Source organism: Macrobrachium rosenbergii, chromosome 8, assembly GCF_040412425.1.
Source record: "Macrobrachium rosenbergii isolate ZJJX-2024 chromosome 8, ASM4041242v1, whole genome shotgun sequence".
In the NCBI taxonomy this organism is placed as follows: domain Eukaryota; kingdom Metazoa; phylum Arthropoda; class Malacostraca; order Decapoda; family Palaemonidae; genus Macrobrachium; species Macrobrachium rosenbergii.
In genome coordinates this window covers 22,451,440-22,465,514 of record NC_089748.1, presented here as the reverse complement: position 1 = coordinate 22,465,514, position 14,075 = coordinate 22,451,440, and the positions used below count along the sequence as shown (strand labels likewise).

The following is a 14,075-nucleotide window of genomic DNA, read 5'->3' as shown; positions in this document are numbered from 1 at the left end:
GTAGTTTTTAAGATCTGAAGGCGGACAGAAAAAGTGCGGACGGACAGACAAAGACACCTCAATAGCTTTCTTTTGGTACAGAAAACTAAAAAAGATTAGTGAGTTTTAAATACTCATAACGGAAAACTCAAGAAGCTAGGAACAGAACTTGACACCGCAAAACATATCCAAATAGGATTATTTTTAATCTTTTGAGCAGGGCAATGTCAGATAAACAAAACGAGGTCTTACTTTTGGGGCTTGATTTTGGACTTAACCCAGGAAGGATAACTATAGAGAATTCTATAGTAGTTTTGAAAGGTTTTGTAACATATTAAAGGATTGCAACATTCTACGTCATATTGACTCTGAAAATGTCATTAGTGGAGCGTCGGCTATTGTGAATCAGTCTTTTAGTAAATTTCAGAAATTTTTGAAGACGAACACCATTTCTTCAGAAAATGTAAAAGTACTCGAAAATTTAAAGAATGATAAAATGATAAAAGCGTTGTGGTTATGAACAAAGAGGACCACACGTCAAAAATAGGGCTTATTATTTTCGATATCTCAAAATTCAGAATTATTAGGGACGATATAGCATCATATACTCTTAAACAGAAGGACAGACTGAACAGGCTACTTGCAAAATCAAGGATAAAATAGACAAGAAGGTATATGATAAAATCTATGCATCTGGTTCACAACCCGGGTACCTAAATGGTTTACCAAAAATTCACAAACTAAACAGCCCCCTTCGACCAATCATCTCTTCTATGGGTACAGTTAATGACAATTTAGCAAAGTTTCTCTCACAAATTATCTTACCCCTGGCAGTTAATGATTTTTCAATGGAAACCCCTACCAATTTTGCTAATGAAATAACGTCGTTAAATTTGATTGAAAGTGCCGTTATGGCTAGTTTTGATGTCGAATCATTATTTACAAATGTGCAACTTGTTGAAGCAACAAATATAATTATAGATACATATATATATATATATATATATATATATATATATATATATATATATATATATATATATATATATATATATATAAAAATATATATTTAAATAGTATGTATATATATATATATATATATATATATATATATATATATATATATATATATAAATTAGATATAGATATACACATATATGTGTATATATAATATATGTAGACTGCATACATTAGCGTGTATGTCTGTGTTTCCTTGGTAGTTTGCCAAGAATATTGTACATGTCATTTGTATAACTTTAAAAACAGAGGTTGTAACGTCGTTTTTGTATTAAATTCGATGTACTCAGGGGATATAACCAGAGTAATTTCTATATGATAAATGTAACTACGTTCACATATCGCCAACCGATGTTTCTTTGCGACTTCTAACTCCTGATTTGTACCGTATAGCCACCCCAAAATCACTAAATAGATATGGTACCATATTCACTGTATCTGCTAATTTAGTCATTTCTTTGCATCCTAATAAGAACTCGTTCATGGGGCTTTCCTTTCTTCTTGACATACTGTGCATCCCGATTTCATTTTTTGTCACTTTCGTTCACACCATTGGTGGTCCTTGCCATGCTGGTTTCCCCCTGGGCAAATGAGTTCAAATTAGGATTTCTATGTAATACTAGCACCTTTGCCTACACGAAAAGTCTATAAAATCAGAGATACGTCGTGAACTATACTCTCTTTTAGAAAGAAGGTACTATTGATTTATTTACTGAAACACAGTAATAGTGACTGTGCAGATATTATGATGAATATAAAGATAAGGAAATAAATTTCCACTTTCTTGGTACTTTTCATATCATTTTCATTATCATTATCATCACAATGCTGAATGTAGCACCCGGTAATTTAAGAAGTATTCAATGAACTCAACCAGAAAGGGTCTCCCTTTATCTTGTACTTCCTCCAAAGATGTGACATTATTAGTTGAGATTACTTTTCCTAACCTAAGTTACTCATGCACTTCCATATCCTCTTTGTACACTCACTATCCAGCTGGGGACATTTTGCATTTACCTAGATTTTTCCTACCCTTGGTGGCGTAATGAGGTCACCAACAATAATGGCACGTACTGGATCTCTTGTCGGAGTACCGCTTATCTTGTGTCAATTTTTTGTTATGATAATGGAAAACATCTCAAGTCTTAACTTTTCAGCAGACCCTAATTTACATGATCAGTCATGCTGTACATCATATGTTTTTTTTTTTGCTGTACATCACATTTTTTTTTTTTTTAATAAGACGGACAGGCAGACAAACTACAGGAACTTGAAACAGACAGGCAAACAACCAGTTTGGCTGGAATGTCACAAAAAGCCACAGAATTATGGAAAAGGCAATTGTGACTATACAAAAGCCATAGCAGTAATTCAAAAGGAGAGAAGTAACCTAATTAATTTTGTTTTAGGTTATTTTTTATAATTTTGTTTAGAATATTTGAATAATATTGCGTAAAAGATGGATTTATAAATGACCCAAGATTGCCGAGGAATAGACAGAAAAATAATGAAATTAAATATTTCTGTACAAAACCGTTAAAACCAAACTTGAACTACTTCCCCAAAACGCGGAGGAGGAGAAAGAGCAGGATATTCCTTCAAGGGGATCCATTGGGAGGCATAGGGGGGTCTAGTTAAGTTCCCCCTTCTGCGTTTTGCGAGAGGAACTGCATTCTGTCAGCGTGTAATGGAATAGGAATCAAAGGGCTCCTCCACCTGACTCTTCCGCTTGGAGGAGGCAGCCAATTTCACACCCCCTGAAGGAAGGGGGCAAATGCTGAGGAAGAAGGAGAGATGGGGGAATGAATGTAATGCTGTTGGGATAAAAGTGGAGACATGATAACAGGAAAGCGTTAATGGGTGTCGACAAAGAAGGACTCTGCCTGTTTTGTGTGTGCTTCCGTAATTAATTTGATGTAATGAACGAAAAAATGAGGGCTTATTAAATAAAGAATTAAAAATGTTTCCAGTACAAATTGCTCGACAAGCAAATTATATTACTCAAAAAAAGGTTTCTAGGAGAATTACTGAATGCATGCACACATGTATAACTTTTTGTTTTAATCACAGTAGGGGACTTTCAATGGCTGTAGAAAAAATATCATTGTCTCATTCAATGTTTCTAAGTTCACTCAATTTTTTTACTCAAATTTTTTACGGTGATCTATTAATGATGGCCAAGTGCCTGAAAAACAGTGGCGTGTTTATATTTCAGACAGATAACTGTGAATTGTTTATTTTCCATAAAAATTACGTGACCAAAGATATTCCCCCGACTTTTGCTTCTTGGTGGATGCAAATCGCCTTTTTTAAAACTTCGTTTCTATACAGATTATTATTTAACTGTTCTGAGTATGAAGGTTATGCAGCATGCGATCTGACAAATATACAGCTTCGGCGGTTTCTGATTCTTGCCAAAACTGCGATGTGTTTTTCATGAAATCAGACGGAATATGTTATGGCCAGATGCACAAATCCGAGATTGTCATAATCCTTCCGAATTTGGACCATTTTTTCTGCTAGCCTCGCCGTTTTGGAAGTGTTAACAATTACTCGTGACGAAATGGGAGCTAGAATTGTAGCAAATAAAACTGACATTTAAAAAGTAATTGTTCAAGAAATCCGAGGATAACTGACAATAAAACGAGAGAGAGAGAGAGAGAGAGAGAGAGAGAGAGAGAGAGAGAGAGAGAGAGAGAGAATGTGACTGCCCTAAAAGTTTCCACAATTGGCCAGGGAAATAGGGAACAACCCTTAACACAAGACTCTTTCCTTTACTGGCAGGAACGACTTGAATTTTAAAACCCAGTGACCTATTTGCTTTGCAGCCCCTAAAACGCTGTTTTATTTAGTTTCTCTCTTCTCTGTGTGTTAAGTTTATTTTATAAAACTTAGAATTGCATTTATATATATAGCTATGTACACAAAGCGTGCCTTCATCTGTATTAAGTTTATTATATACATATGTATGTATATACTGTATGTATGTATGTATATATACATATATTTATTATATATATACATATATATATATATTATTTATTATATATATACATACACATATATACATATATATAATATATATATATATAATATATATCCATACCGAAAATATCTTTCAAGAAAATTATTTCATTTCACAAGTCGGCAGTTTCTCGTCCTTAACGTTTGTGTCGTTATTATTACCTAACATGGTAGGGATATTTGAAACTCCACAAATTTAAGTGAATAATGTAATCAGATTAGGATTACCTACAATAACGGTTCATTCTATTCGTTTGAATGGAGTCCATATTTTTTTTTTTTTTTGTAAGTTTTGTGAAAGATGATTAGTATTCCACTTCTGATCTACGAACGAGGTGTCTCGTTTTAAACAATCCCAATTTTTCAGTCACCACAGCAGAAATAAACTGTCGATTTCTTACCTTTATAGCGCTTGACCTAAAGTACGATAGATCCTGAACTAGTTTTGTTTTGGATTTCCTACATACCAATTGTTTCACCCAATTGTTTCACATTAATGCATTTTTGTATATATAAGCCACCAATTCTAGTCATATCCTAACTAAGTGAATTAAAGAAACACATAGACCACAAGACAAGTGAATTCCCAAAAACTGAAAAATTGGAGTTTATGTTGGGGCGTTTTGCTCTGGTAAGGAAAAAATATCCAAATATTGTTCCATCTTTCAATTTTTCACTGCGATATCCAGCGCTTTAGGACAAGGGATTCCAGGATCGTCGTGTGTAGGGATAGTAAATATAGTGCAAGTAAGTACACTGAATACAGTTACTAAGTCAGCTCAGTATGGTTTTTCTTTTGATTGAATTGAACTGAATACAGAATTCAGTCCAAAGGCCAAGTACTGGGACCTGAGGTCATTCAGCACTGAAACGGAAATTGACAGTAAAAGGTTTGAAAGGTGTAACAGGAGGAAAACCTGCACTACGAATCAATTGTTAGCAGCGGGTGGAAAGTAAGAAAGAAGGGAGAGAAAATGAAAGAAGTACAGTAACAGGAGCGAAGGGGGTTGCAGCTAGGGACCGAAGGGACGCTGCAAAGAACCTTAAGTAATACTTACAGTTCACCGCACGAGGTGCACTGATGGCGCTACCCCCCTACGGAGGCCTTTTTTTTTAAGCTTTTATAGATACAGAAAGATCTGAAGCTCCCATTATGCTGGCTGTCATCTAACACCCAACTGAATACGATGATTAATATGACGAAATCAGGAAAATCCTTCTTAATCCTGATTGAAATCCATTGCGGTATAACAGCTCCGAACCAATTTATTGGCTATATTCTGGTGACACTGATTCCCATTAGGTTATGGATCGTTGTTAACACGTGTGGCATTTTTTTTCTATTATGCATATTTTTGTTATTTTTGTTATCTCCACACACGAAATGGGAAAAGAACATTATTTACATGTGCGTGTCCGTATTTTGATATATAAAAGGATGAAATCTCAAGAATAAACAAATGATTCAAAAAGGACAAAGGTGGAAGCATCCTTTGGTGAGGCCATCAAGGCACATCGGGAATGATTTGGCGATTGGTCGCCATGGAAACCTTATGAAACTTCACAAGCGTTGCAAAATTTGCTTAAAAATGGACCAAATGTTTAGCGAAATGAGACATAAAATAAATGTAAAAGACAGAAATAATGAGAACATCATGACTAAAGGTATGAAGCAGCAGTAGATGTAGTAAGGACTAATGAAGTTGAGACTTGCAACTATCTAAGAACAATGAAATCCAATAAATGTTCTCCTGGTTTAGAATCTAGTGAAAGATTAAGAAAGGCAAGTCAAAGAATGGCAAGGCTGAATAGGAAGTGGAATTCAAAGCGACTGAGATTGCATACTAAAGAAATTCTAGCTACTCTAGTACTATCTTTATTGCTATACTGACATGAAATGGTTTGATAATGAAACAATACAACGCAAGAGGGAAGAATGGCCTAAAGAAACGTCAATGCCCAGACAACACCTTAAGCGAGAGAGAGACACCGCAGAAGTGTTACTATTCAAATTAGGGGACAAGTGCTTTATATATAATGACTCAAGGGCAGTTAAAAAGGCAGTCTGAAATGTAGCACTGAGAATCGAAAAATGTGTTTTTTCAACATGAATTTTACATTTAGCAGCATGTGTTCTAATGCTAGAAAGTTCTGGGTTGGATATACGATAACTGAGTCCTAAGTGGCTGTAATAGCGGACTTTCAACAGTCTTTTACTGGAACCAACATAAGTACCAAGACATCTTGGGCATTCAAATTTATAGATAATGAATCCTATGAATCCAAAAAAGGTTGGAAATTTTTTCTCCTGTAAGGACAAGTTACAGGATTTTATGCGGTCCAGCATTATCTATAAATTTGAATGCCCAAGATGTCTTGGTACTTATGTTGGTTCCAGTAAAAGATTGTTTTTTTTATTCCAGCTATGTTCGGCCTCTTTAAAAGTGAATATGAAGCTGACCTCTTCGTTGAATATGCTAATACAATACACCCGAGCATAAAGTTTACTATTGAGAAAGAGGCGAACGACCGTCTACCATTCCTGGACGTCCTAGTTTTCAGACAACATGACTGTTTTAATACCACGTTTTTTAGGAAGAAAACTTTTACTGGACTTGGTACTTTTATAGCTCTTGTTTTGGTAATCTTAAATCCAACTCCGTTTCTACCCTTCTCCACAGAGCACTCGTCCTTACGTCGAACTGGACCCTTTTTCATAATGAAGTTATATTTTTCATTAACTTTTTTAATGATAACTGTTTTCCCGCAAAGATGGTGTACAGGAAATTATATCAACTACTTAACAAACATTTCAGTACAAAACCAAAAATTTTAACTGTCCCAAAAATGAAGTTTAACGCATGCTTTCCTTTTACTCATGACCTCAAATTTCATAAAAAGTTTACGCAAATTATTCAGGAACATTTTTATGCCATTGACATTAATTTAATTCCCAAGAACCCTTTCACCATCAGTTCACGCTTTAAAACTAATGAGCGATTATCACCTTATATGTCCTCTGGTGTTGTTTATAAATCTACTTAAGGTGCGTATCGATTCTCATCGTGGCGTAAGCTTCCGTACTGGCAGCAGAATTTCAAACCCAGAACATTCCATTATCAGAAATCACTCCAAAGTTTGTAAAACGTATATCGATAATATATATATATATATATATATATATATATATATATATATATATATATATATATATATATATATATATATATGTATGTATGTATGTATGTATGTATGTATGTATGTATATATGTATGTATGTAAAAACAGTATAAACATGTATGTATGTATGTATGTATGTATGTATGTATGTATATTTATTTATTTATATCTATATATATATATATATATATATATATATATATATATATATATATATATATATATATATACATTTTTTGTACACACACACATAAAGAATCGCAGAGAAAACAGACCTTGATAGACATTTCAGGATGAAGACCTAAAGGGATGTGATGTCTCTCACATGTAGCAAGTTTATTTTGCCGAAGTTTCACATCTCATGATGTATCCTCTAGGATAGAAAATGACACAGACTATAAAAATACATAAGTCATTAATATACCACAAAGTTTTTACATTTTTTTGCAATTAAAACATTATCATAGATACCATAGATAAAAACAAATGGAAAACTTGAAACTCCTCCCAAGTCAAGAGCTAATAAGTGAATTAAAGAGAAAAGGAAAATTAAACATGAAAATAGCTGTAGCGATTTTTATCTAATATCAAAAAAAACTCCAACACCATCAACTCATCGTCCTTTTGGGCCGATCCAATAATTGAAAAATCATATATGTTGTTGATGTCAAGCGGGTACCACAAAAAAGAAAAGTACGAACGGTTACGAATAACTGTTTGCCCATTTCAGGACTGGACAATCTGCAACCCGTTTTGAAGTTGACACCTTTATGAGAACAGAAGCGAACCTTGAGAAGCCTCCTTTGCATCCAACGTAGGTTCCCAGACTACATACATCTGGGACACGTATACATAATATACGTTTTTATGCATAATGTTGGATGTCAGGGACGTCCAGCATCAAGGAGTCAGCTTCAGGACGGGTTGCAGATTGTCCAATCCTGAATTGTCCAATATTTGTAACCATTTGCAACTTTGTGTTACCGGTACCCGATTGGACATAAATGATTCTACAATTATTGGATCAGACCAAAATGACGATGAGTTGATGATGTTGGAGTTTCTTTTGATAAAAACAAAAGTACCCACGCTAAATACCCAATCCTCGTCCATTCAACTGTTCATTGCCTAATTACCTGTTTGTTGATATTCCACGTTCGCTACTGATATTTTCATGTTTTTTAGTCACTTATTAGCTCTTGCTCTGGCAGGTGTTTCTTTCGAGTTTTCCGTTTGCTTTTTAATCTATGGCATCTGTAAATAATATATATATATGTACATATATATATATATATATATATATATATATATATATATATATATACATATATATATATATATATATTTATATATATATATATATATATATATATATATATATATATATATATATATGTATATATATATATATATATATATATATATATATATATATATATATATATATATATATATATATATATATATATATATATATATATATATATATATATATATATATATATATATATATACATACATATACATACATTTACACACACACACACACATATATATATATATATATATATATATATATATATATATATATATATATATATATATATATATATATATATATATATATATATGTGTGAGTGTGTGTGCTAACAGGAGATATATATACCAATCACATCTTTATGTGCCTCAGTGAACAGGTTACAGAACAACCGTTCATTTTATAAACAATTATGTTTCATACGCAAGTTTGGTAACGGAATGAAAATAAAAATCGTGAACAGACGATGGAAATACCTGACCTGACGGGAATAAACTAGAGCCGATTTTACTCTTCTGTAATTACAGGCAAACACTTCCTCTAAAAGGAAAAGGGTAAACAAAGGAAAATTCACTAATAAAGCCGGATGAATTGAAGTGTTTGGTATGAAACCAGATTCATGATCTGAAAGGAACAGTTAACGAAGGAATATATCCAGTTAATTGAGCTTTGCAGTAATCCATGCAATAGGGGATTTCATAAATGGCCTGGAAAGGTTTTCTGGAGGTCAGGGGATTAATTCTTGATGCCATTAGCCATTTCATGGAAATACGAGCGATGGGGGAAGGGTGAGCTTAATCTCTTCGTTTTTTCGAAAGTTTTATGCTGAAAAGAAAAGTTTTAAAATGGAAAATGAATTTCTCCTCTCATCGATTAATGGAATCTAATTAATTAGATGATCTTTATATTGTAGTCGGTATGATTTTTTGTATTTTGTTTTGAAAAAATAAGAACGAGAGTTGCGGATGTATCCCGTATCAAAGGCTACATCTGATGTCTCTTTTCTGAGGAGGATTTGTGGATGGAAATGTGATTTTAACGAATATTTAAAGGCTACTCTATAAAAGTGACCACGTCTAGCTCTATTTCATTGATTTTATTTTCATTTCAAACTTCGCCATTTAGAAGGAAAACCTCATTGTATGATAACAGGACATTGGCTTCCTTCGTATACATCATAAAATTCGGTTGAATGTTATTTATAGCCCTGCTAAGTGTTAATGGACTGTATAATCACAAGTGTTTTAACATCAAAGGATGCAAGTGTCAATACGACTTACTTATACTTTCCAGGATTGCGTCGAGCAACGAATGTTTATATTCACTGTAAATTGTCTTGTGAACTATCAAATAAAATCATGTTTAGGTAACAGAGATAAAATGTGTGGCAATATAAGGAAATTTATTCAACCTGGCAGCAACAAAACCCAATCTCCTTGTTAATAATTATAAGTGGCCAAGTACTGTCCAATATGTCCAAGCTCACATTATTCAAAATCTTTAATCGATTTCCTAATAGATTATTTTCTACGTTTGAATGATTTTTCTTTCCCATTTATCCAAGATTTGTGTTAACGTTACCTTTTCTTGATATGAAAATTGCCATCATAAACAAAAATACTGTTGTTTTTTGTTCCTGTTAACAAGACTGAATCGGTTTCTGCACGTTTCCGTCTCAAGGTGATTTCGCTCTTTTTTTTTATTTCGGTTTACCTAAGAACGAAATGTCCTTTCTTACCTTTGATCATAAATTTCTGCATTTATTATGTGGCAATTGACAATTCTCGTGTCGCTGTCTTTGTTAAAGTTCAAGCGTTTTACCGTCAAATTACAAAGACTCTTCCTATTTTCTTCTCACTCTCTTCCAGTTGTGTCGTAGAACACGAATATCCCCTTATTTATTAACTCTTTCCGCTAAGGGAAAATGTATTTTTGGTTTCCGGCGTCAATTACATAATGTATTATTATTATCATCACTGATGATTACTGGGTAAGAAGTCTCACAAACCATCAGTTATGTAGGTGACGGGATTTTATCCATTTCAAAATGATTAACTCAGTATTCAAAATAATAATTACTAAATTAAAATATGTAGAACCACAATTTTTGAGAAGTCACCGGCACTCCAGCAGGTAACGCGAGCACATCCTCTCGATTTCGATAGACGATACTGATCGGAGCGAGGGAGGACTTTTTGTTCTCTTTCCTTGAAAAATATACTGTGCTTTTATAGACCTCATCAGAGATCGAGAAACTACGCAATTTTCCGAATTTAACGGTTAGCAGCCAGGAGGAAAAGTTAGAGATAACGGCCTCATCCCATGGTATCAAATATCTAGGATATTGCTTTACTATACCTAATAAAAAAAATCGCTCTAAACCTTCCTAAGTAGTTTGTTTTCTCCTTTTTCAAAATAATTTCCAAACATTCACAGAAATATTGTCACACAGTTAACAAAAAGCAATAAAAATTAATAAACATGTCAAGAAGTACGCTAGTAATAATCTTAACTAACCTGTGAATACATGAATGGTGATTAATGCAGAAATATTTCCCACAAAAATCAATTTAATACCACATTTAATCAACAGTATTTAATGATGGAACATGTTGTTAATAATCTTAACATGTGAAAAATGATAAAAATAATGGTGATAAATGTAAAAATAAAAATACCCAAAAATTAACATTACGGCACCTAGTTAATAAACATAAAACACCAAGAAGTATCTTGGTAAAAATCCTCTACGATTTATGAATAATGATCAGTTATGAAGATAAAGATGGTTAAGTCATAAAAGATAATCCTTACGATGAAAAGGCATGAATGCGATGGATAATGGGAAAAAATATAGTTGTACTCACCAAGATTTTATGAGTTCTTGTCTTGTTTAATATTTTGTAGAGTAGTCAGTCGCGTTGATTTTTTGATAAGTAGGGACCGTCAACAAGGAATGGTTGGATGCCGGCAATGCTGGAAAGTCAACGCCACAGTTAACTCTCGTAGTACGTCGACGTGATAGAAAGCAGAGGCTATGGCATGTTATGCTGTAAGTCCACGGCGACACAGACCAATCGTAGTCGCGGAGTTTGGCGGTGTTCATGGTATTGGAAGTCCTAGTATATTTATTTTTCATTCTGTGCTTTTTGTTCTTGTTGAGGAAGAGAAACCTGTTCTAGTCATTCCCCTTTAAACAATGTCTTTCGTGTGCCTCTCATAAGTGGTGCAGGCATCCTTCTTCACATGACGAAACCCGACATTATATTGATGGCTAAAAATCTTATGATATTTAACTTCACCAAGGCGACATCAGGCCAGCTGACATCCTTTCAAACAAAATATTTTCCGGGCTATGTTTACGGAGGTGGTGCCTTGAGCAAAACGTCTGAAGTTGCATGTGTTCACGTTTGACCAGTTATTTTTCTGTTCTTGGGGTTCTTTTCTCTGATGTCATTATTGCTGTTCGTTCTCCAAATGACTTTTCAATAATAACTTCGGTCCTAATAACAGCTACTGCATGACTGGAGAGGAAGGGAGCCTCGTAGTGTTATTTCAGTGCCCTTGAAGGTAACTACTTGCTGTCTTCGGCCTTGGATTGCCTCCTCAAGGTAGTTTGCCTGCGCATACTTCTTTGAAGTATGGTGTCTGCAAGTTTCAGTAACCCTTTGGCCAGTACTCACTGATGACCACGATATTCATCTCAACCCCCACTTTTGGAAAAGCTGTCGTTCTTGCAGAGTTGCAAGGGATTCCAAACTTCTTGGATGTAGCAGTTTTCTTGGTACCACTATTCTTAACAAAGTTTTGGTAAGAAAGGCCATGGTTCTTTTATCATTCATCTGCATGATCAGACTATGTTTCTGGTCTACGAACCCTGTTTCTTCCCCTTATCTGTTGTGTTGGGGATCAGCCTCACCAACAGAATGTTCCACTGGTTAGGAAGCATGCTGGTAGAGGCACTGGCATTGGCTTCAAAACTTGTACACACGTATGGGACTGCTAGTGACGCAAGGAGATGGAATCATCACAATTCTTGTCACTAGGCCTATCACTGTAAAAGGGATGCACCCACTCGTCATCTGTAATGTCACTGTCAATCTAGCCTAATAGTAATAATAATAGGATCTTGTTCTTTCTTATTACTCGGCTATTCTCCTCTTTATGTTTTCCCTCCCCCTTCTCTTTAACATCACTGCTTTTATCTTTACCCTCACCTATTAAGTCACAGCTTTGCTCAATAACAACATTATCACCAAGATCCATTACCGGAAAAAGGCACACAAACGTCACTATCACCGTCATCTGAACACGAAACAGACCCAAAATAGCTTTACCGCTACCACCAACACCAGAGCACTTTTACTTTTTTTCCTCACATTGTCCGGGACAGCTCGGTCACACTGAACACATCCATGCAATCTTCGATGTCTAAGCTCATTATAGTGGTAGTATTATCGCTTGATGATTAATATCACTAATGACAATAGCAATAAAGTTGTTTACTCGCTTAGTAACTCACGTGTGCATATCGACTACTGAATACGGGTCCCCGTAACGGGGACTCAGGGAGGCTATTGGCTGGTTCGCCGGTAGGCGGTAGGCATTTAGTTTCAGTGATAGGGTACCCTTACAACGGCCCTCTGGAAACACTTCGAACTTCTCTATGAAAGGCAATACGTATTGTGTTTCCTGAAACATGGTACTTACCAAGCTTATACACACACACACACACGCATATACCTTTGCTTACGTTAAAAAAAATGGTAAAAGTATATGATTCAAACAAGTAATAAAGAATAATAAGGGGAGAATTACGCAGCAGATATGTGCTGTGCTGTCGTACTGTAACTGTAAAATAACCAGCGACTAAGTGGGCACTATTCATCCGGTGATCACTTTATGAAAATCTGGTGCCTACAATTTTCTTGAAGATAAGGCAGCGAAATGAGTACCAGGGATTACAATGCAAACTCTCAAACACACCCATACACACACACACAAATGCATACATACACATATACAAAATCCACGAAGGAAAGAGAAACACTGGAGTGCTGCGAGAACTTCCGACTGTCGTCCTTTACTTAGCAGTTCCATATTTTCGTGATTCAGTTATACATATACAGTATACACACACACACACACACACACACACACACATATATATATATATATATATATATATATATATATTATATATATATATATATATATATATATATATATATATATATATATTATATATATAAACATATATATATATATATATATATATATATATATATATATATATATATATATATATATATATATATATATATGTAACAGGCCCTTTCTGAGCCTATACTTGATTTAAGTCTCTGTTTTATGAACAGAGGTTTGATCTCGCTTATCCTGAGACATTGTGTGATAGCAGTAACGTGAGCCGGCATCATAAGTTATATCTTTTTCCCTAACTAAAATCTAACGACTACTGGAATGAGATACTAAGTACAAAACTAAAACCCTTTATTGACAAAATCAACGAAAAATAACCTCTTAAAAATTACGAAGA

At 34.3% G+C, this 14,075-nt stretch overlaps 1 long non-coding RNA gene across 1 annotated transcript in view; it reads right to left on the bottom strand.

Annotated features, from left to right (window-relative positions):
* Positions 1-13,085, bottom strand: part of LOC136840631 (uncharacterized) — a 78,743-nt gene extending 65,658 nt beyond the window's left edge. The window contains exon 1 of the long non-coding RNA XR_010853678.1: positions 11,386-13,085. This is a non-coding gene — a long non-coding RNA (uncharacterized lncRNA). The remainder of the gene's footprint in view (positions 1-11,385) is intronic.
* Positions 13,086-14,075: the final 990 nt, after the last annotated feature.